Raw genomic sequence first — 27,924 nt, 5'->3', positions numbered from 1 at the left:
TGGTGCAATAATGGTTTAGCTTTCTGTATTAAAAAGAGGGAAACAGATGTAATTGAGGTATTTCACACATGTTGATTAAATCCTAGAAGTCATCTCATTTAATTTCCATTCATGAGGGTCTGTCCTGGTCTTTCTCATCTGTTCTACTACTAAATTTTAAATCAAGTCATCATGCTATTATACTGTATTCAAAGCCTTTAATAAATCCTTAGCCAAAGTAATTAATTCATCTTAGCCTGCAGCAATATTGTTTTCAGAATTATTTCTATTTTTTTCTTCTTTGTCCTAGAGACATCCCTAGAAGGAGACTTAAGGCTGAAAATACTGCCTGGAAAAGCAGTTATCTTACTTTGACCCCCAAGAAAGAACTTACTGGTGACACTCACAAGCCTGAAGAAAGTAGTTATCCCATGAGTGGAAGCCAGTGAGTTTTCTGAGGAACAAATCATTGCCACAACAAATCACCCCCTAGTAGATGAGATACTTACTGAGCCTGTGCTGTCAGCAATGGCTCCTCACTCATCTTCTCTTTCTTATCTGCAGCAGGAGAAGGAACCAAAGGACCAGTAAGTGTTTCCAGATTCCTGCTGAGTGAGAGAGACCTCTTCAATGCTAGATGCAAATGGAAGGTGTTGGTTAGAAGCTAAGTGGAACAAAAGGAAGAGCCAGCAAAAAACAAACCCCTTGAAAATAAATTTATTGAAAATGATAAGGACAGCAAAAAAGTGCACAGACCGGTTTCGGCTGGTATACACAAACACAGCCTTCTTCAGTGTGAAACAAGTATACTTTTAGCATGCCTTTATATATGCTGTAAATCATTCTGATTGGTTATTTAAAATTTGTCATTCAAACTGGGTGGTAAAAGCCCACCCAACTTGACAATCCATTTTTTCTCTTTAGAATTCAGTAATGCATGCCAACCTGTTTTATTGGATTTTTTGCCCTTGATAATGTCAATGATTGTAAACGTGAAGGATGCTGAAGGGTGAATTACATGATGTTTGTATAAAGCATTGTTCAATCTGCCCTTTTTGATGTTGCTGTTGTGCTCAGAAATTCTTAATCTAAGTGGTCTCGATGTTTGACCTATGTAAAATGCTCCACATGAGCATGTAGCTAAATAAATCAGCCAGTCTGAACTACAATTAGCAAAGAATTTGATGTCATAGAGCTTGGAAATGTTTCTGCTAGTGAATTATTTTGTTTTAGAAACTTTACAACAATTGGAACAATGTTCACAAGGAAAGCAACCAATTAATATGGCGCCAGTCAATGTGCTTTGAATGGGTTCATAGTTTGATAGATTGTGTCCATGTTTGTAGTGGCTAAATGTGCTCCCCAAATTTTTACCTTTCCTGAATGAAAAAGAACATCTATTGGGAATGAAAGGAGATAAATCAGTGTCATATTCTAAAATGTTCCAATGTCTGTTGACACTCTGGATAAGATTGTCAGTGTTCCTGCCATATGTGGTAGTAAATCTGAGACATTGATTGGAAGTAATATTTTTTGCCTTGTAGGTTAGTAGGTCCGTCCTGTCCAAATGGTCCACATGATGTATGGCGTCAAAGACATGGCTCATTTTGTATTTCCTGTTCTTAAATCTGTTGATAAGATCTTTGCTATGTTCTCCATATGACGCATTATCCGAACAAATACGTTTCAATCTGATGAATTGTGATTTGGGAATGTTTTTACAAATGTGTGGAGGATGGAAACTACTGGCATGTAAGATTGTGTTGTATTCGGGATGTTTTCTGAATATCTATGTTTCCAAAGTGTGGTCAGACAATCTGTGAATGGAAACATCTAAAAATGTAATGTTGTTGAAATCATAATGTAGGGTAAAATTAATACCCCATCGATTGTTATTCAGATATTCAACAAATTCATACAAACTTGTCAGGTCACCTTTCCATACAGCCCAGCAATCATCAAGGTAACGTTGCCATATATCTAGATGTTCAAGATAAATGTTGTTACTCGTATCATATATGATATCCTTCTCCAAGTATGCCATAAAAAGATCCGCATAAATTGGTGCAAATGAAGAGCCCATGGCAGTACCTTTGGTTTGCCAATAGCAAACGTCTTCATAAAAGAAAACATTGTTGGTTAGGACATATGAAGCCATATCCAGTAAGAATTCGTTGAATTCACTTGTGTATAATCCAGAAGTTTGTAACCAGTAGGATAAAGATTCCAATCCTCCAGAGTGTGGAATGTTGGTGTATAAAGCACTAACATCCAAAGTACACATGCGCCATTCCGGTTCGAGTTGTGTATCTGAAATGATTTGTAAAAAATTGGTAGTGTCCTGCAGACGTGAATGGATAAGTGTCAATAGAGGTTTCAATTTTTCAGTTAGGAAAAGTGACAGGGGTTCGGTGAAGTAACCTCTTCCTGATACAATGGGTCTCCCTGGGGGGTGTCTGGGGTCCTTATGTATTTTGGGCAAGAAGTATATGTATTGATTAGATGGGTCTTGTACTGTAAGCTGATGCATAAGGTTAGAATCAATGATAGAGGCATCTTTGGCATATGTGAGGAATTCAGCTATTTCTTTCTGGAATTTGGGTGTTGGATTTATAACCATTTTAGAGTAATACTTGGCATCAGAAAGTTGTCTAAGAGCTTCATTATTGTATTCCTCCCAATTGAGAACCACTACAGCACCTCCTTTATCGGCAGAAATTATAACAATGTCATGATTGTTTTGTAGATGTTCAATGGCTTGTTGTTCAGCCTTAGTAAGATTATTTGCTCGAGTGTCAAATGGGGAGTGTGAATAATGTAAGTCCTGAAGAACATTGTTTTGAAACTGTAAAACAGCAGGGTGCATGGGAGGGTTAAATGTGGACTTATGGTATGTGAATTTTCGTGTAGACTCACAATCATCAGAACAACCAAAAAACAATCTTAAGTTCAATAATCTACAAAATGAGGAGACATCCTGTGCAAAAGAGTCTTCGGTAACAAAAAATCCTGGTACAAATGATAAGCCTTTATTAAGAACATTGATTTCCAAAGGTGACAGATCATAGTTAGACAAATTTAAAACATTGTGATATATTTGTGGTGCTACTTCTACATTGCCATTTGTAAAAGACTCTGTATGTCTGAAACCACTTTTATGTTTTCTCCCCCCTCTCTTATACCTGGTCCTAAAGGGACATTGGTCAAAGATCTCTTGGGGCTGGGTGAGCCTGCTGCAATCTGCACATCACTCTCAGGGCCAGAAAATGGCTCCTCTGTGGATGATCCAGTGTCAGAAGTCCAATTATTTTTCAATATAGATTTTGGTCTTTTTCTTTTGGTTGGGCGACTATGTGGGATATTAAATTTCACCTGTTTCTTGATTGTGCTAAAAGGGTTGTTGCCCTGGTAATCAGAGATATCTCTATTAAACTTTTGTATTTTTTTGGTTTTCAGTTGTGTCTCCAGAATTTTAAGGTCAGAAACCACTTTAGTCAAGTGTTTTGCAAAAGAGGGCTCTTTCTCAAAAGGTTTCACATCATTGGCTAAGGATAAAACAGTATTGATTTCTTTGTCGATTATACGCTCATAATATTTGTTTAATGCTTCAACAAATGCCATGCTGGATTTATGTTGAATGTCTGCCCATTCGGATGATAGGTCATCATCTAGTTCAGCAACTAAGGGTTGGATTCTAACCCTTAGACCTCGAGGGGTGATATTTTTGGCAATGTATGCCTTAAAAAGTTTGGCATGCCATAAATTGGAGCGTATAGACCTAATGTGTTTGTGAAGTTTCTCAAAGGCCAAATTACAAGTGGTCTCTGATCCCAATGGTTCAGTGCTGTTGGAACAATCAAGGGATAAACCCAGACCAAAAGCACTTAGTTCCTCCCGATCTGAGGAGAGTCCAGACACAAGACTGAACAAATCCATATTGATCTGTAAAAAATGTATGATATATATGTAGATGGGACAATAATAGCTAAAAAGCTACGTCCAAACCAGGAGCAATAATAGACTCAAAAGAGACTACGTTCCTGATTAAAGTCTAAGTCAGGACTCGAGGTTCTGGAAAGTAGTTATGAATATTCTGAAAACACACTGAAAAGACCAAAATTGGTTGTATCAAATAATCAGTCAGAATATCTGACATAAATCAGACCACCAGAGGCAACACCAAAAAAGTCACAAAAATATATATGAAGACCAAACAGCTGTGCTGATATAAAAAAGATATATATTTATGTATTACAGATATAAATGGAATATCAGCAAAAAAATATATTAAACTGGAAATGAATGATAGCACCACAAGAGTGGTACAAATGTATATAATGGTCCTGGTATTAAAATCCAAGGCTATGAATATTAAATCCTTTGATAAGCGTACAGACCCCTCATGTGGATATATATATATATATATAATGGTGGCCAATGAATAATCTGACAAAAATATCAGGTGGCTATAAGTCCTAATCCCCAGAATGGTAAAATGTAAGATCTATTCAAAGATATAAAATATATATGTATTGAAGTCAAATAGACTCAAAAAGAAGGAGGGAACAATGGTAGATTATGATATTGTGTTGGAAATAGGCTTAAAAAATAGTTCAATGTAATGTAGTGAGCTCACATCTCATGGCAAAGTAGTTGAGCACGCTATGCTCAAGATACAAACAGTAATTGTTGGTAACATAAGATAATTTGCTGCAAGCAATCAAATGCATAAGTCTAATATCAAAAATGTTCAATAACCCAACAAATCAGAATTACAGTATGCATAAACTACATTAGGTGACATATCATAAAGTGCCTTGTAATCCAAGTAAGTAGTATAAGCCGTCAGTTCAAATTAAATCCAAAAAAATGAGATCCCCAAATACAAGTCCTTCTTTTAGATATTGGTAATTGAAAAAGAGAATGTCAGTAGTACTGATGTTCATCAAATTGAAAAATGTTCGTGAACCCTAGTATAGCCCTGTGCACACAGACATAGAATCACAAAATTGTTCAGACAAAAAGCGACTGTCTGTATAGTAACCTGTTGCTTATAAAAAGAATACATTCAATACTGTTGTTATATCAGCACAAACAAAGACGTAGTGATACATGTCCCAAATAATTGAACTGATGTTAAAGTACGAAGCATGACCCAACTAAATGAGTTACCCTATACACATAGACATTAAATCACATAGTTAGTCAAAAAAGAAGCAACTGTCTATGTATGCATCTGTATGCTTGAAAAAGATTAAATTCAATACTGTGGTTTACATAAGCGCAAAAAAGCACATAATGTTAATACATGCCCAAAAATGGATAAACTGTTGTCGGAATATGAAACATAACCCAACTTAATGAGTTAACCAAAAAACAGTGCTGATAAATGCTAATACAAATTATTTTAAGCATAATAGTCACATAATGTCCCAACAGATCAGTCCCAATAAAGTAGTAGAAATCGCTGATGAATATATCCAAAAAGGTGAAGAAAAATGGCCCCAACGACTGGTTAGTGATGTCTGAACAAACAAAATGGTGTCGATATCAAAAAATGCTGATAATACGAATCCAGCATCGGCTGACATGAAATGCCAGGACCAAAAAGTTATTAGTCAAAAAAATGCATAACATATGCGCCAAAATATAAAAATATGAATTGCAGGAACTCCTTGTCACAAAAGTCACACAAAATAAGCACAAAGTGGATTTGACCAAGCCAGAAACTCACATTAGGATCCTCCGCATACGTAGGCACAACCTGGGAAGTACGACTGGTGAGTAATTCCAAATGTTACAAGGACGAATAGCAAAAAAAAAAGGTATAATCCAACTGTGATGTTCTCTCAACAGAAAACTGGCACAAAGGACCTATGAAGACGCCCGGAAAAAGGCCCTCGGGAGCGAACCTGAAGATTGCAGCCTGTCTCAGATTTACTACCACATATGGCAGGAACACTGACAATCTTATCCAGAGTGTCAACAGACATTGGAACATTTTAGAATATGACACTGATTTATCTCCTTTCATTCCCAATAGATGTTCTTTTTCATTCAGGAAAGGTAAAAATTTGGGGAGCACATTTAGCCACTACAAACATGGACACAATCTATCAAACTATGAACCCATTCAAAGCACATTGACTGGCGCCATATTAATTGGTTGCTTTCCTTGTGGACATTGTTCCAATTGTTGTAAAGTTTCTAAAACAAAAGAATTCACTAGCAGAAACACTTCCAAGCTCTATGACATCAAATTCTTTGCTAATTGTAGCTCAGACTGGCTGATTTACTTAGCTACATGCTCATGTGGAGCATTTTACATAGGTCAAACATCGAGACCACTTAGATTAAGAATTTCTGAGCACAACAGCAACATCAAAAAGGGCAGATTGAACAATGCTTTATACAAACATCATGTAATTCACCCTTCAGCATCCTTCACGTTTACAATCATTGACATTATCAAGGGCAAAAAATCCAATAAAACAGGTTGGCATGCATTACTGAATTCTAAAGAGAAAAAATGGATTGTCAAGCTGGGTGGGCTTTTCCCACCTGGTCTGAATGACAAATTTTAAATAACCAATCAGAATGATTTACAGCATATATAAAGGCATGCTAAAAGTATACTTGTTTCACACTGAAGAAGGCTGTGTTTGTGTATACCAGCCGAAACCGGTCTGTGCACTTTTTTGCTGTCCTTATTATTTTCAATAAATTTATTTTCAAGGGGTTTGTTTTTTGCAGGCTCTTCCTTTCATTCCTCGTATCATGCTTTTTTGAGCCGTGCAACTGCTTACGTGCAAACAACTTTTTGATTTAGAAGCTAAGTGGCCATTAATATGTTCGCAAGCACTATACACAAATACACTTCTCCAAACCAGTCCCAATTGTCAGGAAAAAAAGCAGCTGAGGGTGTTTTTTTTCTTTGTTTGCAGCTCAAGCTAGAGCAACCTGAGTGCATATGTGGAGGGGTTTGGGATTGGCATGATAGTTAAGGTGTTTACCACACAGGCAATAGGTACAGGGCTTGATCCTTAGTAAGGGAAGTTGGCTAGGCTAAAAGTGGTCCACAACCAAGTTTGCCTAGTACTTACCCATGAACTTATAAGGTGGCATGTCAATTATTCTGATGAACAAAGTTTAGACTTAGATACATGAGACTAGTGAGTACTAGCAAAAAACTACGATCACTCATAAAATCATCCAAGGCCAACTTTGAGAGAAAGATCGCAAAAGACACAAAAGACAATCACAAGGCCTTCTTTAGCTATGTTAGAAACCTGGGTGGAAACTCCCAGATATGCTCAGAGTTAGTCCAAAATGACACAAAATACACTGAACCCACAGACATTGCCAACATTCTGGCAGACAGGTTCAGTGCAAATCCCCCCCCCCCAAAGGAGAAATATCTATCCCAGCAGAGTGTGGCCTCCCTAACATCTCAGATGCCCAGGTGAGAGCCGCCCTCTCCAAAGATAAAAACACAGCATCAATGGGACCAGACGGTGTCCTGGGCTGCATGCTACATGAACTCCAAGAGGAACTAAACCCGCACATAAGGCTGCTGTTTAATCTTAGCCTTACTACAGGATACGTACCCAAAGAATGGTGTACAGCAACAGTGGTCCCACTCCACAAAGGAGGTGCTTCTATGGACCCTGGAAATTACCACCCCATAAGCTTGACGAGCCTGGTCTGTAAAGCTATGGAGAGGATCATTATGGAACTCATAAACAAAGACATTGGGGACCTACAGACACTGGATCCTACCCAATTCGGCTTTGTCAAGGGCAGATCCTGCCTTTTGAACCTGGTCAACTTTTTTGAAATGGTCACAAAGGCCATTGATGAGGGTAAGGCAGTTCACACAGTCTACCTTGACCTTGCAAAAGCCTTCGACACAATACCCCACTTGGGCATCATAGACAAGCTCACCAGCTTAAATGTAAACCCATATGTCATAAGATGGGTTGCAAACTGGCTCAAGGACAGAACCAACAAGGTCAGAATTGCTGGAGCCATGTCAAACTCTAAGCCAGTCACAAGCGGTGTCCCACAGGGCTCGGTCCTGGGACCCCTCTTGTTCGGCATTTATTTTTCCGAGGTGCAAGCAAACATAGGAGGATTGTGGCTGACAAAGTTCGCAGATGACTGCAAACTGGGCTCCATAATTGATACTCCAGTGGACACAAGCATCCTTCAGAAAGGCCTCATAGAAACAGATAATTGGTGCCAGAGCCATGGCCTTAAACGGAACGCCAAAAAATGTAGTCATACCCTTTGGGAAAAACAAGGTACCCACAAATTACCACATAGGTGGTGATCCATTAAGTATGGAAGAAGTAATCAGGGACCTAGGGACCCAAGTTGACAGTAACCTCTCATTTGACACTCACATTGCCAAGGTGGTTAGGAAGACCTTCTATATTGCCCACCTTATCATGAAAGGATTCACATCTAGATCAAGAGAGGTCATTGTGCCCCTATACTCTTCTCTTATCAGGCCCATAATTGAGTACAATGCCCCATTTGGGACGTACCTTGCCCGACACCTGCAGCAGTTAGAAAGACCCCAAAAGTTCCTCACCAAGAGGATAAAGGGTCTCAAACATATGTCATATGCTGCCCGGCTGAAGAAACTCCAGCTCTATTCAGTCGCATACTGCCTACTCAAAGGCGATCTATGCCTGACGTACAAGGCCATGTCTAATCTGGAATTAATGGACATGCTCCACCTCAAAAAATCCAAATCCATCAGAGCCATGAGAGCGAGAGATTTGAACCTCAACACAGAAATAAATAGGATGTGCTTGAGGGACAGATTCATAACCCAGAGGCTCCCTACACTCTAGAACAGAATCCCAGTCCATGTTAGGCAGAGCCCCTCACTGACTCTCTTCAAGAGAAATCTTGACGAGTGGATGGGAGATCGTAGGTTTACCCCGGGAGTCATCTCTGTGTCACTACTAGATAGAGGCACAGTAAACTAAACCCTAAATGGGCACAGTATTCTCATTCCAAGGGGTGGCAAAAGCCACACACACTCTGGCTAGGCTTATAAATGCCCTAGGACAGATAGCCTAGTATGAACCTATGAACCTATGAACCTATGACTGCTTTAGTCAACACCACTAACTACTATGTATGAGAACATACAGTTTGTTTGATAAACATGCAATCTGATAAGAGATTTATGCTGCAAAATCATAATTTCCTAGACAGATACTGGGCTAGCTGACCTTGTGGGCCATTTTAAGCCTAGCTAATTTCCCTTAAGTGTGAGAATCAAACCCTGTATCTTATGTCTGTGAAATAAACATCTTAATGACTAGACCATCCCTCAACTCCCACTAAAAGAGGACAAACAGAGGCCTTAATGAGATCTCAAAAAAAAAAAAAAAAAAAAACGTAGAATTATTTATTATTTTATTTATTTTATTTTACATTTGTTTACTGGGATAGTTTTTCTGGGTGGAAGCCCATTTTCAGAGGAGGCCCAGGGAGAAAAGCTCCAAAGTAAAAATGTACATAGACAATAATATCACAGGCACAGTTTACAGAGTTTACAATAGCAGTTTGAAAGTTATACATCAAGAAGAATCATTGATATCGACATTTACAAAGTAAAATAGATAAAAAGCCTTTTTACGTAAAAGTTTTACAAAGGGTTTTTTTTTTTTTTTTTTTACCATAGCAGGTGCTGGCAGCCGACATTTACCATTAGTGTATTAAGAAGCAGGAAGCTACAGTCTTCCAGACTGCTAAGGAGGAGTTGAGAAGAACTGATGTGGGAGAATGGTAGAGAGGTGCAGGATATATTTGTAAGACATCACTGATGGTGACTGTTCCCAGGAGGAGAAGAACATGCAGTGGAGAATGGATGCCATTAGCCTGGGCTGATGCAGAAGCAATCCATTTACTATAGAGATGGTCTTTTAGCAGCTTTTTGAATTGCATTGGGTTGTTAATGTTTAGAATATGTTGGGGAAATGTGTTCCAGATTTTGGAGATATAGTGGGAGGAAAGGGCATTTCCAGATTTCTTGTAGATTTTGGAAATGTGTAGTAGTGTTTTGTGTGAGGATCAGAATTATGGAGTGTTAGCATACACTTGAAGTATTTGTTGTAAGGCAGGGCTTCTTTCTGGTTGGTTTGCTAAGTGGTGAGCAAAAATGAATTACTTGAAGATTAAGTGTTGTAGGATTTCTAATGATTTTAATTGTTGCAGAGCAGAATGGTGGTGGGACATGTGAGGGGAGCTGGTGACAAATGTAGCTATTTTGTTGTAGCAGGACTCGAGTTTGGTAAGGTCAGTTTTGCTAAGTTTGGTGAGAATTTGGAGAGGCATAGAGTAGAGTGGACAGGAGATGAGTTCTGGCAATGTCAGGCGTGGTTTGATTAGTAAAGAAAGGCTTTATGTGGTAAAGAGAGCATAGTTTAATATGAGTTTAATGGATTGAGATAGGTGTAGGTCAAATTTCAATTTGTTATTGATGTAATGCTTAAGAGTTTAGTTTGTGTGACAGTGGTTATAGTAGTGTTGTCGGAGGAGTGTATTTGAAAAGCGGTTGCTGGACTGGCTGACTTAGAGGAGACAAAGAGCATCAGCTTGGTCTGATTTTGTTATTGTTTCTGTATTTCAAGAAAAGAAAAGAAAAAGTGAAAGCAGAGACAAAAACTGTAAATACCTCCGGTTGTGACTTCTGGGCTGATTGAAGGAGACTGGGTACCCTCAGGTGTTAAATAATCTGAAAAAGAAAAAAAATAAGTTAAAAAAGAAACATATCCTATAATCTTTAAACTGTGCAAGACACACAGCTGGATTTACAAACATTATAATGAAATGCAGAAAAAGAAAAGAATAATCTGTCTAAATAGTTTGTGTCACATGATTTTATTCCGAAGTCCACACAGGTGGGCAAAAGTGCTTAGTTTTTTTTTTAATAAAGGAATACTAGCTGATATTCTGGTGCAAAAATAAAATGGGAGAGGCAATGGCCTAACATACTACAAAGAACACAAAGACATGGATAAAATCCAATTAAAAATATAGAAGGAAACTGCTGCCTGAGACACTGTAAAAAATACATAGACCTGGGTGTATTTACTCCTTTTTCTATTTTTCGCTTTCCTCCCTCCACCAAACATTTAACATCACTTCCAAATGCCACTCTTCCTCGCATACTACTTTGCACTATAACCTGTAATACTCAGACCCCTCCCCAACTGTACTGCTAATTCATTCCTGAGCAAAATTCCCTTTTCCTTTCATCCCTGCAGTCGTCTCTCTCTCTCTCTCTCTCTCAGGTACTACAATCAAATTAGTATTCATCTCTCACCTTTTTCTGTAAAATATCCATCAGCCTTCCCATTATCTGTTTACACAGCTTATATCCCTCTACACTTAGTATGTCCATTTTCATACAGAATTAAACAAGTACTTTTCCTTACTACCCTTCCTTATACTCCTCAACATATAAATTCACCCTTATTCATATCAATATTTCTTGATGACAACCTATATATTGCTTCACCTATCAATCCTACCTGTAACTCTCTACACCTACCCATCAATCCTACCTGTAACTCTCTACACCTACCCATCAACCCTACCTGTAACTCTCTATACCTTCCTATCAATCCTACTTGTAATTCTCTACACTTTCCTATCAGTCCTACCTGTAACTCTCTATACCTTCCTATCAATCCTACCTGTAACTCTCTGTATCTTCCTATCAATCCTACCTATCATCTCACTCTACTTTACTCCTTCCATTAATATTTACTACTAATAACTGCATCCCTCCACACTCCTCCCACCACACACCATCTATTCATCCACCCATCCAAAACCTCTTTTCCCATTTTTGCGCAAGGTGTTGTGGTATTCTTCAAGTCCCAAATATGCTACTACTTCATCTTCTGTCACTCTCATCTCTCAATGTACTTACACTCTCAAACAGATATCACAAGTACCTCTCCCACTGTTACCTACCTACACTTATCACATAATACTTAAACCACAATATCACCTTTCTCTAACATCTCCTCCAACCTACCAACATTAATTACACTAACACCCTGAAATACAAGCATACCTCTCAATCGTACCAAATCTCTTGGAATTTACCATTTTTTTTTAAGTTGTCACTGACATCATCATTCGCAGGGTGTGTGAGACATCAGCTTCATGAGGGAGACTAGCAGCCTATCAGAATAGGGCTCACCTGGCGCTGACTGTTTCTTTTAGAGTGTTTCCTTTATTTTTCTTTTTTTTTACGTACATTGAACTACGTTCGTAGTGGGACTCATAGTCTTGTACATTGAGTGATTGAATGAACGGTCAGATCTCAGAGGTAACTTTCACTGTTAATATCATAAATGTTATCTGTCATAGAAAACTTAATGTTAGTGGTATAATAAACATAGTAAAGATGGTATGTGTGAGTTACTGTCTTTATATGCTCACATTTCTTCAGTTTTGTTGGTATTGAAATGATACTGAATTAGAAATGAAGACTAATAATGTAAAATTAAGGTTTTGCATCCTAATATAAATTTCAGTACTTTTTGTGGTAGAAAATTAACACATTCACAGCAGCCAGCAGTTGGAAGGGAGAGGAGCATTATTTGTTGTAGTTTACTTTGTCTGGATTTATACAGTGAATGTTTAATGTTTCCCTTTATTTTTCTCTGTGGAGCTTTTCTGCCAGGACTCCTCTGAAAATGAGCTTATCACCAAGTCAGACTATCCCAATTAACAAATATTAAATAAATATATAAATACACTTTTCCTGCTTGTCTGGTTTTCTGTGACCTCTCGTACTGTTAAATTATGTGGCTCTGCTCGACAGGGGCACAGGAAAATAATTTTCTTGGGTGGCAAAAGCCAGGGTAAATTTTTGGCTAGGCTTATATAGGCCCTAGGGCCAATAGCCTAGTACCCTCTTATGAATCTATGAACCTATGTTATCTGGAATAGTGGCAGCAGCCAGAATAAGGACATTATCTATGACTTTCAAAGTTCAGAGTGCGTAGCCCATAAAGGTTGCTTGTATGTTAGAAGGATTATTGGTTGAAGTTTGTTTTATCAGGATTTATATTGTGAACGTTTGTTTTCCCCCTCGGCTGGTTTTCTGTGAGCCTGTAAGGAGGTTTTAATGTGTGCAAGACAAGTTATTGTTTGGGTTACCTAGAACTCTGTGCCTGTTTTTCAATATTATTTTTGACTGTATTTATGTTTTGACAGAGCTGGACTATAAAAAAAATTAAGACTGACCCGCAGCTTTGTATGAAATGCTCAGTACAGCCTTGTTACCTGATTGCCAATGCAGAAACATTTTTGCTTTGCAGTTTACTACCTGATGGAAAGGAAACAGCATACCGAATTTGGTTCTTACTATAAAAAGTTAAAAATATCATAGTTTTTGTTAATGCTGTCAAAAATGCTACTAAATAATTGTATGTTGCTGAACCACTGTACACGTTGCTGTATTAAGCGCACATTCCACACAGTGCTGCTAACCAAATTTATTATAATAACGTGTGAACACTTTTAAAGATGTATTAATGTGTTTTTTTTAAGTGAAACATTCGTAACTGATCAGAATTTTAGTTTATCTTCTGGGATACACAGACCAGTGAAATGGAAACCCTATTTGTTTCATGCTCACCAGACAGTTAAACAGTCACTGTTTTTTATATAGCTGGTGAAAATGGAATCCCAATTTATGTTTTTCTTGGTGACATGATTTGAAGGTGGTGGACTGGATGTGTCATTCATTGCTCAAGTAAGAATCAATAATTGCTGTGAGTTTAATTTGGTGGCATATCTGAGATGCTGAGGAGGGCCGGTACCCATTTTAGCTCAGCGTGTCTCTTTACCTTATAGTTGCCCTTATGCTCGCCTTTGATGGGCAGTCTTAAACTGCATCTTTCTCTTATTAAAAAAAGGATGAGCAAGTAAAATAAAATAATGGTTAAGGTTCATAGGTTCAAAGATGTTTACTAGGCTAATGACCACAAGGATCTTTTTAGCCTAGCCATACATCCCAAATCTCTGACAAGTTCTGAAACCCTTGATAAGTGTAAGCATGAGCCTGGGAGATGAACCATTTACAGGTTACCTCATCCATTAGAGACATTGGTGCTAAACCAGAGATGAATTTCTGGTTTCCCATCCAATTGTCCAAGCTGCACTTGAATTTGGTTAGGGAGGAACTCTGCTTCACATGGATGGGGAGCCTCTTCCATAGATATGGTAGTGTCTGGGATATATTCCTATCTCTCCAGCAGGTCCTATTTATGTCAAAGGCAAGATTTAAGTCTTTAGAATGGGTAATTCTGGTGCTGTTTGTTTTGTGGATATACAGGAGCTCCATCTGAGTGGGGTCTGACAATGTCCTGTATGCCAGGCATAGAGTTGCCCTCAAAAACCAGTGGGAAACAGAATACAAAGATAGGGCCTTGAGGCAGTCTACACAGGACATATTACTTATGCCCTGTATTCTTTTAGTGAGGAACCTCTGTGGATGTTCCAATTGTTGAATATGCCTAGTTACGTGCATACCAAAGGGGGCATTGTACTCAATGACAGGTCTGATGAATGCCGAATACAGTGGAACAATGACTTCCTTAGACTTAGATACCATACCTTTGTTTATAAGTTGCACAACATAGAATGATTTCCTCACCACTGCAGACACATGATGATCAAAGGCTAGATTACTATCTATGTGTGTCCCTAAGTCCCTGAATACTGGGTCAACTTTAAGGGGTGTGTTGTCAATATGATAGTTACCAGTGATGAATGATTTCCCAAAGAACACTATCATGCATTTCTTGGCATTTAGTTTTAGTCCATGCCTCTTACACCAGTTGTTTGTCTGTGTCAGTCCCTCCTGGAGAACATTTGTGTCAGTGTGAGACTCAATGACAGCTCCTAATTTGCAATCATCTGCAAATGTAGTCAGCCAGAAACCACTGACATTGGCCTTGGCTTCTGAGAAGTAAATGCCAAAAAGGAGTGGTCCAAGGACTGATCCCTGTGGGACTCCACTTGTGACTGGCCTCTTTGTAGAGGTGGACTCCCCAGTTCTAACTTCCTGGGTCGTGTCTGTGAGACAGGTGGCTATCCACGGGGTGGCATATGAGTTTCCACCTAACCTCCTGAGTTTGTCAACAATACCTGAGTAGGGTATTGTGTTAAATTCCTTGGTCAGGTCAAGGTAGGCAGTGTGAATGATTTTGTCCTCATCCATTGCTTTGGTGACCTTCTCAAAGAAGTTCACCAGGTTGAGTAGGCATGCTCTGCCCTTGACGAAACCAAACTGTTCAGTGTTTGGAAGCCTTCAGAATACAGGGAACTAATTTAGGTAGCCAGGCAAGCACCACTTAAGCTAGGGTGTGCAAATTCATTTTTAAGTAGTAAGTTAACCTTTAGCCCAAATGGCCTACCCTCAATAGGTGAAAGAAAAAAATTTGAAAGGGTGCGAGTGACTCTAAAAAGATGGTTACTATGTCTGTAGTTACATTAGTTGTTATTCAGTTAAGGACTTGTAATATAATAACATGCTAAAATGTCACATTTAGGATGTACCGTGGATATAAAAACTGTACACACCCCTGTTAAAATGCCATTTTTTGTGATTTAAAAAAATGAGACCACAATAAATCTTTTCATAACTTTACCCACCTTTAATGTGACCTATAACCTATACAATTCAATTGGAGAGGGGAGCCAGCAGCTGCTGTCCCTCGAGGCTCTTGTAGGAATACTCAGTATGCCCTTGCTTTGGCTATGAGACAACACATAGCACATTCACTGACCATCTAGGGGCCTAATACCTTTCTCCTACTCAAATACATATAGTAAAAATCGATGCCAGACAACTCACACAGTGTTTACCTCTCTATGTATTGGCTGCGTACTGCTTGCATCAGACAAAGTCAGCCCCAAACTAAAATTCTGTCAACGGCTGCTTTTGCAAGGTAAATTCTGAACTTAGAATGTCATATCCTTGTATTTTGTAACTTGATACAGTAGTCAAATACATAGTGGTGGATTTACACAAAACAGTAATTTAATATGTGACAGCGAAGACTTATTTTACTCATATGTGTCCATTAGTAAGAAGTAGGCCTCAGGCATCAAAGATTCACACAGTCATAACTCTGAAGAATACTGATGTTCATAGGTTCACAGGTTCATAGGTAGGTACTAGGCTATCAGCCCAAGGGTAAATCATTAAAGAGAGAAGTTAGAAAGTGATGATACACATTGCAGTTTCTGACTTCACAAACCTTCTCAAGATTAAACAACAAGCAGGATGCAGAACAAGGGGAGTAACAAAAGTATCATGTCCTTCTTTGTGCCACAGCAGTAAGAGATTTACTCCCCCACAAAACAGCAAGTTATGCTTGTTTGTGCCATAACAGCAACTGAGCTTAGCCCCCCCCCCACAAAAGACCAGTGTACCCTTGTTCCTGCTATAACAGTAAGTCAGCTATGCTCCCCCCCCAAAAGAACAGTATATGCTGTTTGTGCCATCAAACCAGGCCTGCATTTGTTTTGCACTTGCATATCATATAACTCTGAGTTAATATCCTCACGCATTTTAAGGCTAATGATATGGAATGGCTTAGACACTGCATGTCTTACACTACTGGTCATATAACAGATGAAGTACAAGAACTATATAAGATCGAGCTATTAGCAAGCAATATCGTAACAGTTTATGTGACCACTATAGGCTCTACATCCAAATATAATACAGAGAATTAAAAGTACAAATCACAGCTGATGGTTTGATAGCAGTGTACATCATGAAGCAGTTGGCTGTGTGAAGAATTACTTCAATTCTTTTCTGCAAAGCTATTTGTGTGTCAGAGAGGAATAAGGCATCCATCCTGTTTTCTGAGTCTATATTGCTGTGAAGGTTCAAATTCTGATCTGTGTGGAAATATCTGCTGTGTACTCTCTTTTTGTACTGTGTGGATTATACATTGCTTTGCCTGATGTCACATATGTGCCTGTTATTATTATTACCTTTTCCTCTTTGTCTCATTTTAAGTCCATTTTTGCACATTGCACTGCCTCTCGCAAACCTTACCACACACACGGTTGGCTGAGCTTGTGTGATTTGCCCGAAGGGCAGCATTGTGGAAATAGGGAAACATACTGCTCATGTTTGCACACTGCTTACCTCTGTGCAAACAGGTATATCTCACATGCATGGACACTTTGTTAACCATCGGGCAAATCTGCTGCTCGCTGCACTATGGAACTATATATATGATACTTTACTATTGTTGTTTATTTTTCCGTTTCCTTTGTCTGACATAAAATACATGTGGAAACATTGCAAACTAAGGGCCCAGTATAACTATATGTCATATATTTAAGGTACAGCCATGTGTTAGTCCCTCCACCCCACCAAACACTATAACTCTGGGGTCTCAGATCTTCTCCCACACATATATCAACCACACTGCAAAGTGTAATATACATAACGTTGTATGCTCCCTCTTAGGCATGCCCAGCTGGTGGTGCTTAAAACTTAAATCACTCTGATAAACTCAAACATCTAACTAAGCTACATAAGAGTTCTTGTGCTTTTACACAGCTAAGCTTCTAAACAGCCTAGTGCTATTCGGCTACCAGCCTTCAGATGACCCTATGAAGTGATGTGTTTGTGGAAGCCTTCCAACCTCTTGTCTCCCACATGGGCTACTGATATCATCTACTATAAGTTCAACTGCACTCCTGTAAAAATCAGGTGTGTACCATGGTGCTTGCATTAATTACCATGTTCTGTAGTCTGTGTACTTAGATAGTTAGAGTTTCTGATCTCACTGCAGTCAACTGGGAGGTGGGTTGCGTGTGTGTTTGTGTGTGTGTGTGTGTGTGTGTGTGTGTGTGTGTGTGTGTGTGTGTGTGTGTGTGTGTGTGTGTGTGTGTGTGTGAGAGAGAGCTATGGCTGGACATTACAGAGAGTGTTTTTCAGCAGCCTGTGGGACACTGTTACCTTGTCCCCACCAGACACTGCTGATGCCATCAGTGCAATCAGATTATTGCATATGTAGTCATTCCACCAGGATGTGGTCAGACACTGGATTGAAGGCCAAACGGATGTCACCTCAACCTATACCAGACAAATTATAGTGCCATTTCTTTTAATCTATTCACATCCATCATGCCATGGTCTTTAGGTCCTGCATTATCCTGGTGAGAAAGCCGTATGGTCTGTCCAGCTGTTGCTATTACTTATTTAAGAAAAAAATATGTTATTTTGTTTTACTCTCTTGTTATATTTAATCTAGGAAAATTTATGCTGCTTTTTCTCTGTTGCATATTTAAAGTAATGAAAAAAAGAAAAACAAAAAACAAAATATATGCTTTTATTTTGTTGCTGCATTTCCATTGGCCATAGTATACATTGGATTTAGATTGGCTGAATCCAGTTCTGTTTGAGGACTGATAACTAAAAATCAGGATATCTGCTTTTGGATAACCCCTTACGCCATACCGTTGTGGCAGATCCTGCCTTTTGAACCTGGTCAACTTTTTTGAAATGGTCACTAAGGCCATTGATGAGGGTAAGGCAGTTCACACAGTCTACCTTGACCTTGCAAAAGCCTTCGACACAATACCCCACTTGGGCATCATAGACAAGCTCACCAGCTTAAATGTAAACCCATATGTCATAAGATGGGTTGCAAACTGGCTCAAGGACAGAACCAACAAGGTCAGAATTGCTGGAGACATGTCAAACTCTAAGCCAGTCACAAGCAGTGTCCCACAGGGCTCGGTCCTGGGACCCCTCTTGTTCGGCATTTATTTTTCCGAGGTGCAAGCAAACATAGGAGGATTGTGGCTGACAAAGTTCTCAGATGACTGCAAACTGGGCTCCATAATTGATACTCCAGCGGACACAAGCATCCTTCAGAAAGGCCTCATAGAAACAGATAATTGGTGACAGAGCCATGGCCTTAAACGGAACGCCAAAAAATGTAGTCATACCCTTTGGGAAAAACAAGGTACCAACAAATTACCACATAGGTGGTGATCCATTAAGTATGGAAGAAGTAATCAGGGACCTAGGGACCCAAGTTGACAGCAACCTCTCATTTGACACTCACATTGCCAAGGTGGTTAGGAAGACCTTCTATATTGCCCACCTTATCATGAAAGGATTCACATCTAGATCAAGAGAGGTCATTGTGCCCCTATACTCTTCTCTTATCAGGCCCATAATTGAGTACAATGCCCCATTTGGGACATACCTTGCCCGACACCTGCAGCAGTTAGAAAGACCCCAAAAGTTCCTCACCAAGAGGATAAAGGGTCTCAAACATATGTCATATGCTGCCCAGCTGAAGAAACTCCAGCTCTATTCAGTCGCATACTGCCTACTCAAAGGCGATCTATGCCTGACGTACAAGGCCATGTCTAATCCGGAATTAATGGACATGCTCCACCTCAGAAAATCCAAATCTATCAGAGCCACGAGAGCGAGAGATTTGAACCTCAACACAGAAATAAATGGGATGTGCTTGAAGGACAGATTCATAACCCAGAGGCTCCCTACACTCTGGAACAGAATCCGAGTCCATGTTAGGCAGAGCCCCTCACTGATTCTCTTCAAGAGAAATCTTGACGAGTGGATGGGAGATCGTAGATTTACCCCGGGAGTCATCTCTGTGTCACTACTAGATAGAGGCACATTAAACTAAACCCTAAATGGGTACAGTATTATCATTCCAAGGGGTGGCGGAAGCCACACACACTCTGGCTAGGCTTATAAATGCCCTAGGGTAGATAGCCTATTATGAACCTATGAACCTATGAACCTATGACTGCTTTAGTCAACACCACTAGCTACTATGTATGAGAACATACAGTTTGTTTGATAAACATGCAATCTGATAAGAGATTTATGCTGCAAAATCATAATTTCCTAGACAGATACTGGGCTAGCTGACCTTGTGGGCCATTTTAAGCCTAGCTAATTTCCCTTAAGTGTGAGAATCAAACCCTGTATCTTATGTCTGTGAAAAAAACATCTTAATGATTAGACCATCCCTCAACTCCCACTAAAAGAGGACAAACAGAAGACTTAATGAGATCTCAAAAAATCAAAAAAAAAAACAAAACGTAGAATTATTTATTATTTTATTTATTTTATTTTACATTTGTTTACTGGGATAGTTTTTCTCGGTGAAAGCCCATTTTCAGAGGAGGCCCAGGGAGAAAAGCTCCAAAGTAAAAATGTACATAGACAATAATATCACAGGCACAGTTTACAGAGTTTACAATAGCAATCTCTTTTTATTTACCATTAAGTTGCATGGGTTTGCTGACTGTCATGCAACAGTGTTTAGGGACAATGCACATATGACAAGAGTATCATAGGCCTGTCTACAAATATATTATCTCAACTCTTACCTTCTACAGTTTACTGTAGCTTTGATGTCACCTTCCAATGGTCTTTTTTAGGACTTTATATAGGATTAAGTGTAAATGAATAGTGTTTTACCCAGGAGTGGAGTGAGATGATGTCCAGGTATCAAAAAGATCAATTTTTATGACTCTTTAAAGGATTTGTGTAAAGAGTCTACACTTACAGGAAATCAAATGCAATTCCACATTCTTGAAATATGACATGAGAACAGAGAGTCTTCTTCTGAGATTGTTGATTTGGTCACACTTAAGTGTTTTTATCACTTGAACAAGGGGTTCTATTGAGAACATACTGAGTGAGTATATTGGCCAAGCTTGGACATTTTTCAGGGGTGAATTATTAGCTGATAATAGGCAGTATTACAAAGGGCAAGGACTTGTTAACAAAATGCCACTAAGATTGTTTAGCCAAGATGTCCAGCAATATTGAAGTTACCTACTGTTTGACACTTATTGTTCATAATTTCACACCTGAGAGACCTACATGCTATTAACGGGAATAGCGTGAAATTATATGGTAGGAGACAAGAAAATTCATTTACCAATGCCCGTTTATGTCACACTGTACTGGAGATATTGCTAGTTGTCTGTCAGTAATAATGAAATTAATCGATATTTCCAAAAATATGTTTTTAGTTTGTATTAGGGTGGAACCAGAAGATCTGACAGGAAAGAATGACTTATGATCATATTTGACAAGGATGAAGAAATCTAGAGGGGAGATAGGCAGGTGCTAGTTTGGTAATGGTGAGGGCAACACTATTATGTGTATCTAGTTGGTACTTTTACTATTTGTTTTAGTGCGCTGACATTAACAAAGTCCAAAAAATCCTTGACATATGCATATTTAGAAGAGTAAGTGTGACAATTAATGCTTGGTTAACTAAAATTCCCAAGCAGGAAATGAGCCACATTTCCGATGGGGATCGGTAGCTAGCAATGATGACTAGCTGAATCTGCTAGCAGTGATTTGGATCTTTAGGAGTTCAATCACTGGGCCATGATTAACTTAGTGAGAGGTAATAGTATTTCTAACAGTTTCAGATACTCCCCCAGAGGTACTCAAGGGAGTGATGGCATGATAATAGATAAACCCTTGTATAAAGGAAGTGCTGTTACTGCATTGAAGCCATGTCTCTACAACTAAACAAGAATTAATGTGCTAGAGTAGCAGGAGGACAACGGGATCAGGCATCTTTCTGTACAGACTTGCCAGCACTGAGTAAAGATACTATAATGCCCAAATGTGGGTCTGGCTTTGCTGTGTTGGAATGCCTAACAGGGTACAGTAAAAAATGGGAATAAGTGCTGAAATTGGTAAACTTAGAAGCACCAAAACGACCACCAATGTAGTTCTGGAAAATCCACTTTATTAGATACAACAGGAAGCTAAAACACAGCCGAAATAAAAACTAACAGGGTAATTCTGTCTAAAAAAGGCACTATGAGGCCAGCAAAGGCCAGTATATAGAAACCCTACTATGAGAGGTGTAAGCCATCACTGGTGAAATTAAAAGTCCTAACTACTATTCCATTCCAGACCAACATATACTGGATACCATTAAAGTACTACAAGGTATTTGACTAATTATATTAACTAAGCTTATAGACATCATTCTTCATGAAGGCAGGACACTGCTCATGACCAGTTTATTTCCTGCCATGAACACAAGATAGTAAATTCCATCATGTTGCTCTGAGTGGTTTTCTGGGTGGAGGAACACTTGTCATTCATGCCCACATGCATAGGCATAGGTTGCACTCGTATTTGTCTAATTTTAGCGCTCTTAGGGCCAATAGCATAGATAGGGTGGGGTGAGAGGGACAACTGCTTCTACCTTTCCATAACCAAGTTAATCTTCACAAGGACTCTGCCTTTCTGTATTTCTTTGTTTGCCTAAGGCATTCAATACTTTATACCACCAGTTACTTCTACAAAGACTGTATTTATTAGGTCTCATTCAATCTGCCTTCTCATGGTTCCTGTCAAATGAATACAAGCAGTTAAATGGCTCAATAATTGTTCCACTTGTTGGCATCCTGCATGGCTCTATACTAGGTCGCATGCTGTTTAGTACTTTTATTAATGACTTTCATGCAGCAACTGTAGAAGCTTTACTTATTTGATATGCATTTGCCGCAACACTCATCTGCCTTCTAATACCACACCATAACTTTAAAAATATTGCCTTTGGCTACACAGAGTTATTGCTCAAAATTCATACCTCTTCTTAAACTTTAACAATACTAAACTCATTCTATTCACATCTAAGACACTCTAGTTTGAAAGTTTACTTGTTTATCGCCTCTGCCAGTAACACGTCCATCAAACAAATCCTCAGTGAAAATTACTTGGTGTCATTATTATTTTGAAGCATATACTACCGGGTCTATATTAGTTCATTGACAGCTTAGGTTGTCAAATCTGTAATGATCAACACCTAAGCGTCAAAACTGCAAAATTGCGAACGGTCATTTAAGCGAATTCTTTCCTCAGGAAAGAAGTCACTTGGCCGTTATCAGAGATTTGCCCTTTTGTCAATGTGGAGCGATGTCGGAGTTGGTATATTAAGTTAGGGGGGTGGGGGGACACAGCCCCCCACATCAGGGTGTGTGGTGAGTGAAGCCCCCCACTTTATTTAGGTTGAAAAGTTAATTTTGTTCGCGGATGGCCTACTGAATTCTTTCCCGTGGAAAGAATTTGCTTAAATGGCCTTTCTCGATTTTCCAAGTTCGACGTTTAGGTGTCGATCATTACAGATTCGACAACCTAAGCTGTCGATGAACTAATATAAACCCTATACTACTGACAATGCCAAAATACAACAGCATCAGCATTCATCCTATCCTCACTACTAGATGCATCTTGTTGTTAGCTAGGCTCTGTTTTCCCTCTACTTTCTACCTTTCCATCCACTAATCTCCCTTATACTTTGTGGCTAGGCTCTGTTTTACTCTACCTTCTACCTTCCCACACACTAATTTCCCTTATACTTTGTGATACTCCTCCTCACAGTTTCACATTTATACTGTACATTGTAATTCCAAAACTAGTACCTGAGCTCATGTTAAGTCAGACTGTAATGCCCTAGATAATATTTTGTGCTTTTCCAGTAATCAGTTCTATTTTCATTCTCCTCATAATCACTTTCACCTTCTCCCCTTTGTCTACATCACACTATTTTTAACAAAATATTTTAAAATCCCTACATTCATTAAATCGGGTCTATATTAAAACCACAAAAGCTTACAACCGCGAATACCACTACATTGACACATAAACGTTGAAGTACAACAAAAGCGAAATACATAAATGGTGAAAATTAGAACGCTGAATGTATTTCCTTGGCCAGCAGGGTGATCGTGGGCTGAGGAAATATATCCTTTTCCCCACTGTAGTGCGATCTTGGAGTTGGTATATTAAAGTGGGGGGTGTGGGGGTTGCAGGGGGCTTGTCCCCCTGCAAAAGTGTGTTTAAGTTTGTTTAGTTAGGTTTTCCTTACCTTATGGCACTGTTGTTTGACGAAATACATTTGGTGCTCTAATTTTTGCAGATTACATATTTTGCTCTTGTTGTATGTCCACGTTTATATATCGATGTAGTGGTATTTGCGGTTGTAAGCTTTCCTGGTTTTAATATAGACCCATTAAATCAACTTCACATACTACCCAATCCTCTACTTCACCTAATTTTTGCCACTGTTATACAATGGAATACTCTCCCATTCATACAACACACTTTAACATGGTGTAATTAAAAATCTTGAAATTATTATACCAGTTGAAACTAATGAACAAACTTTATTTGCCACATTGTTTTCTTTTATTGTTATGCCATCTGTTGTACTGAAATTTTATGTATAAGTTATTTTAATACTGCTGTACATTAATGTTATAGATCCTGCTCATCATTTCATTTTAGTCATTTTTTTGTTCGTTTTGTTTCTCATAATACCTCCTTACACTCACTTCTTCACTCACTCCCTTACGTCTATCAATTCTCTCCCCTGACTTTCCCCTAAATATACCATAAGCCTACTTTTCTCTTACTTCATACTGCAACTCATGTTTGTATTGTACAATGTTACCATAAATTTCTCTATAAACTGGCTAATACGTCTTTAAATATTCAATCACTATCCTATAACTTGTATCTGATTGTAACCAGTGTTTTCATATTATGTCTAATTTGGTATAATTATTTAAACATTAGTTGTTTTCTTTATTATATTTAAAGATTGTAAACTTATTATTCTTAACATTTTTTGTAATACTCTGGAGCTTTTATCCTCACACTCTGTTGAAAGTGCGCTGGTACCCAGTGGGATAGCAATCAAATGTCAATCAGTAAGCAAACAAGTACTCATATTTCAGTTGCTACAAAAGATCACTTTTTGGGAAGGGGAGAAGAAATTAGTGGTTTTACTTGCAAAATCAAAAAATAGTAATTATTTTAAGAATTATAGATTTGCTCATGTGAAAAAGTATACGTTGTCATGAAATGAAGATAAAAACATCTGTGTTATGAAGGTTGTGACATTATAATGGTGAAAATAGAGTATTTCTTCATTGCTATTCCACTTTGTAAAAATACTAACTTGAATTTCTATTTGCATACAAAGTGCTCATTACAATATGTACCTTCTGAGATAGTATACAGCTTTTGTGAACATGTCATGTAAATTTAATGGTTATAATGGTTACAGCATTTTACTTCAGGTTGCAGTGATAACTGCCATTAAGTTTCACAAAATCAACTTTTTCAAAAACATTTTCTATGCTTTAGATATCTGAGTGAGAAGAGAATGAAAGATGTAATGAACACAGTAAAGTATTACAGTTTGTGTCATGAAAAAAGTACCCCTTGTCAAGCAATATCACTGAATGTAGAAGTTGTTGTCATGTAACTGTTTTATGCTTTTACAAATACTATGACTTTTTATCCCTGTCTGTAAAGACAACCACCATTTGTGCACAGTTTAGATATTTTATGTTGATGAATGTAAAAGAAATAAACAGCAATAATGTGCTTCAACTTGCTGGTCTCAGACATATACACAAGGGACCCCAATAAAAATCACATCAATAATCATTTCACACTAAGTTTTTAACTGCTGTCTATTGAGGTCTCCAAAAGACATACATAAACATATTAAACATGAAGGATCCAGAACCATACAAAGAACTGCCCTTCAGTGAAGTTGAGGCTTAGGTCAAACAGCAGTTGCTGCATCCCCAGCATTTTCTCATGTCATAGAGCCCCATATTCTTTACTTCTGAGTGCAGCTTCTATTGTACTCCAAATAACCCACTTCTTGTACTATCATTTATCATGGTGTAACTCGCCCACTTCTTGTACTATCATTTATCATGGTGTAACTCGCCACTTCTTGTACTATCATTTATCATGGTGTAACTTGCCCACTTCTTGTAGTATCATTTATCATGGTGTAACAAGCCCACTTCTTGTACTATCATTTATCATGGTGTAACTCGCCCACTTCTTGTGCTATCATTTATCATGGTGTAACTCGCCCACTGCTTGTACTATCATTTATCATGGTGTAACTCGCCACTTCTTGTACTATCATTTATCATGGTGTAACTTCCTCCACTAATGGTATTTTCTTACCGTTTCACTTTAGCATCCCCTAAACTCTGTCTTCTCCTTCTTTTAATTATCATAATTTCCCTTCTAACATCCAGTTTTTCTCCACTGTCTTCTTTTACTCTTGTGTTCAACCCAACTTTCAAATTCAATGTGTGGACTATAAATGCATTACATATTGTGTCCAGTTATGCAACTTGTATTAACTTACTGCATTTCTACACTGACTTGCACCATAATGATTTAGTTGTTTGTTTGTTACACTAGAAACATTGCTGCTCTGCATTTTGAGTAAACTTAAAATATAGCAAACCTACCTTCTTGCTGCAACCCATCAGACTTATCATGGAGAAAATGAGACAAAATTTCAGATTATAGATTCTTTATTGATGTGCTCAGTTTTTACTATTGCTATAGCTTTACTGCACTATAATGCACAATACCATATTAAACTCATAAATCCATATTATTTTTATACCTCAATAAATTATTTTTCTTATAGTTTGTATCACAACAAAGCATTTCACTAAGCATATTACTGTGTGCATGTTTATCCTTCATGGTGAATAATAACATTATAACCTTAAATGAATCATCCATTTCCATAGTCTTACAATTAAAAATCAATAAATAAAGAGTAAAAATGTGATATGTCATTTCTTACCATCTCATAAAATTACAAAACATAAATAGGGATATTCAATTTTTTGGATGACAACGGCATTATTTTGTGATTTTTTTTGTGATTATTCTTTCCAAATATTTTCCTTTGTTCGTATTTAAATCATAAACAATCTTTACACTTCTGTCTGTTAAACTAATTAATTAATAGCATTAGTTATTTGACAAAAGTTTATAGGAATTTAGAAAAAAATAGTCTGTTTTATAATCTTGAATTTTTTCTGCTCCAAACAAGACCACTGGGTAATACACCACACTAAAGAAAAGGCTTATTTTCATCATGATGGAAAAGAACAGCACAAAACTCTGCAGTGTCATCTCCAATGCCTCCTATCTGAAAAGCAGATATCCAACAATTTCAGCGCAAGAAATATTTTCTAACTTTCATCTGCAGCAAACCAGTTGTCACTGGCAGATCATGAATTCAGATAGAGAAACCTAGACATACACTGATATAATTTTGGAAATTTATTAAAAAGAGGAGATGTAGAAATTGCAGCAGCCAACTATAATATTGTCATTAGCAATCAGACATGCATTTGCAGAACATGTTCACTCCAAAGTGGCTGTTGAATTTGACTTATGACTGATTGAGAGAAAAAGGTGTGCAAGAAAAGAAAACTAAATTATACATGTTAGGCTCTGATGTTTTGAAGGTGCATCAGAATGTAAGAGTACTAATCGTTAACATTCTAACTGAAGCTATATAGATGATAAAAGAAGGGCCTTTAACAGTAGCACAATTGCACTAATCGTTAACATTCTAACTGAAGCTATATAGATGATAAAAGAAGGGCCTTTAACAGTAGCACAATTGCAGGTGCAAAAGAAGAATTCAGAATCAGCTACAATCAGAGATATAGTGGTTTCCAGATAGCTAAAAGATGGTTGGGAGAAAAGACGTGATTTGAGAGAAAAGACATTTGCTTTTATACACGATTCCTCGAACAAGATGATTAAATAAACTGAAAACTTACTCGACAAGTTATCCAGTGAAGTAATGGGAGAATCTACATTAACCATTCTCTTGGGCATGCAGACATGTTTTTACATATATATTAAAGGTGAGGTTTGTAAAATGTAATAATATATCCATTTTTTTATAAGTAAGTTAATGAAACTTCAGTCCATTAACATAACTGAAAACTATCATAAATGCCAAATTGTGTGACTCTCAAATTTTCATA

At 38.0% G+C, this 27,924-nt stretch overlaps 1 protein-coding gene and 1 long non-coding RNA gene across 2 annotated transcripts in view; one reads left to right on the top strand and one right to left on the bottom strand.

Moving 5' to 3' along the window:
• The window catches only part of LOC122809243, a 76,515-nt gene extending 65,777 nt beyond the window's left edge, over positions 1-10,738 (bottom strand). Inside the window, exon 1 of the long non-coding RNA XR_006365877.1 lies at positions 10,676-10,738. This is a non-coding gene — a long non-coding RNA (uncharacterized LOC122809243). The remainder of the gene's footprint in view (positions 1-10,675) is intronic.
• Positions 1-27,924, top strand: part of LOC122815838 (deleted in malignant brain tumors 1 protein-like) — a 580,111-nt gene that overhangs the window by 157,279 nt on the left and 394,908 nt on the right. The gene's annotated exons all lie outside the window — the stretch shown is intronic.

This window comes from Protopterus annectens, chromosome 1.part1, assembly GCF_019279795.1.
Source record: "Protopterus annectens isolate FY-2018-M chromosome 1.part1, PAN1.0, whole genome shotgun sequence".
NCBI lineage: Eukaryota > Metazoa > Chordata > Ceratodontiformes > Protopteridae > Protopterus > Protopterus annectens.
This window is presented reverse-complemented; position numbering and strand designations above follow the sequence as displayed.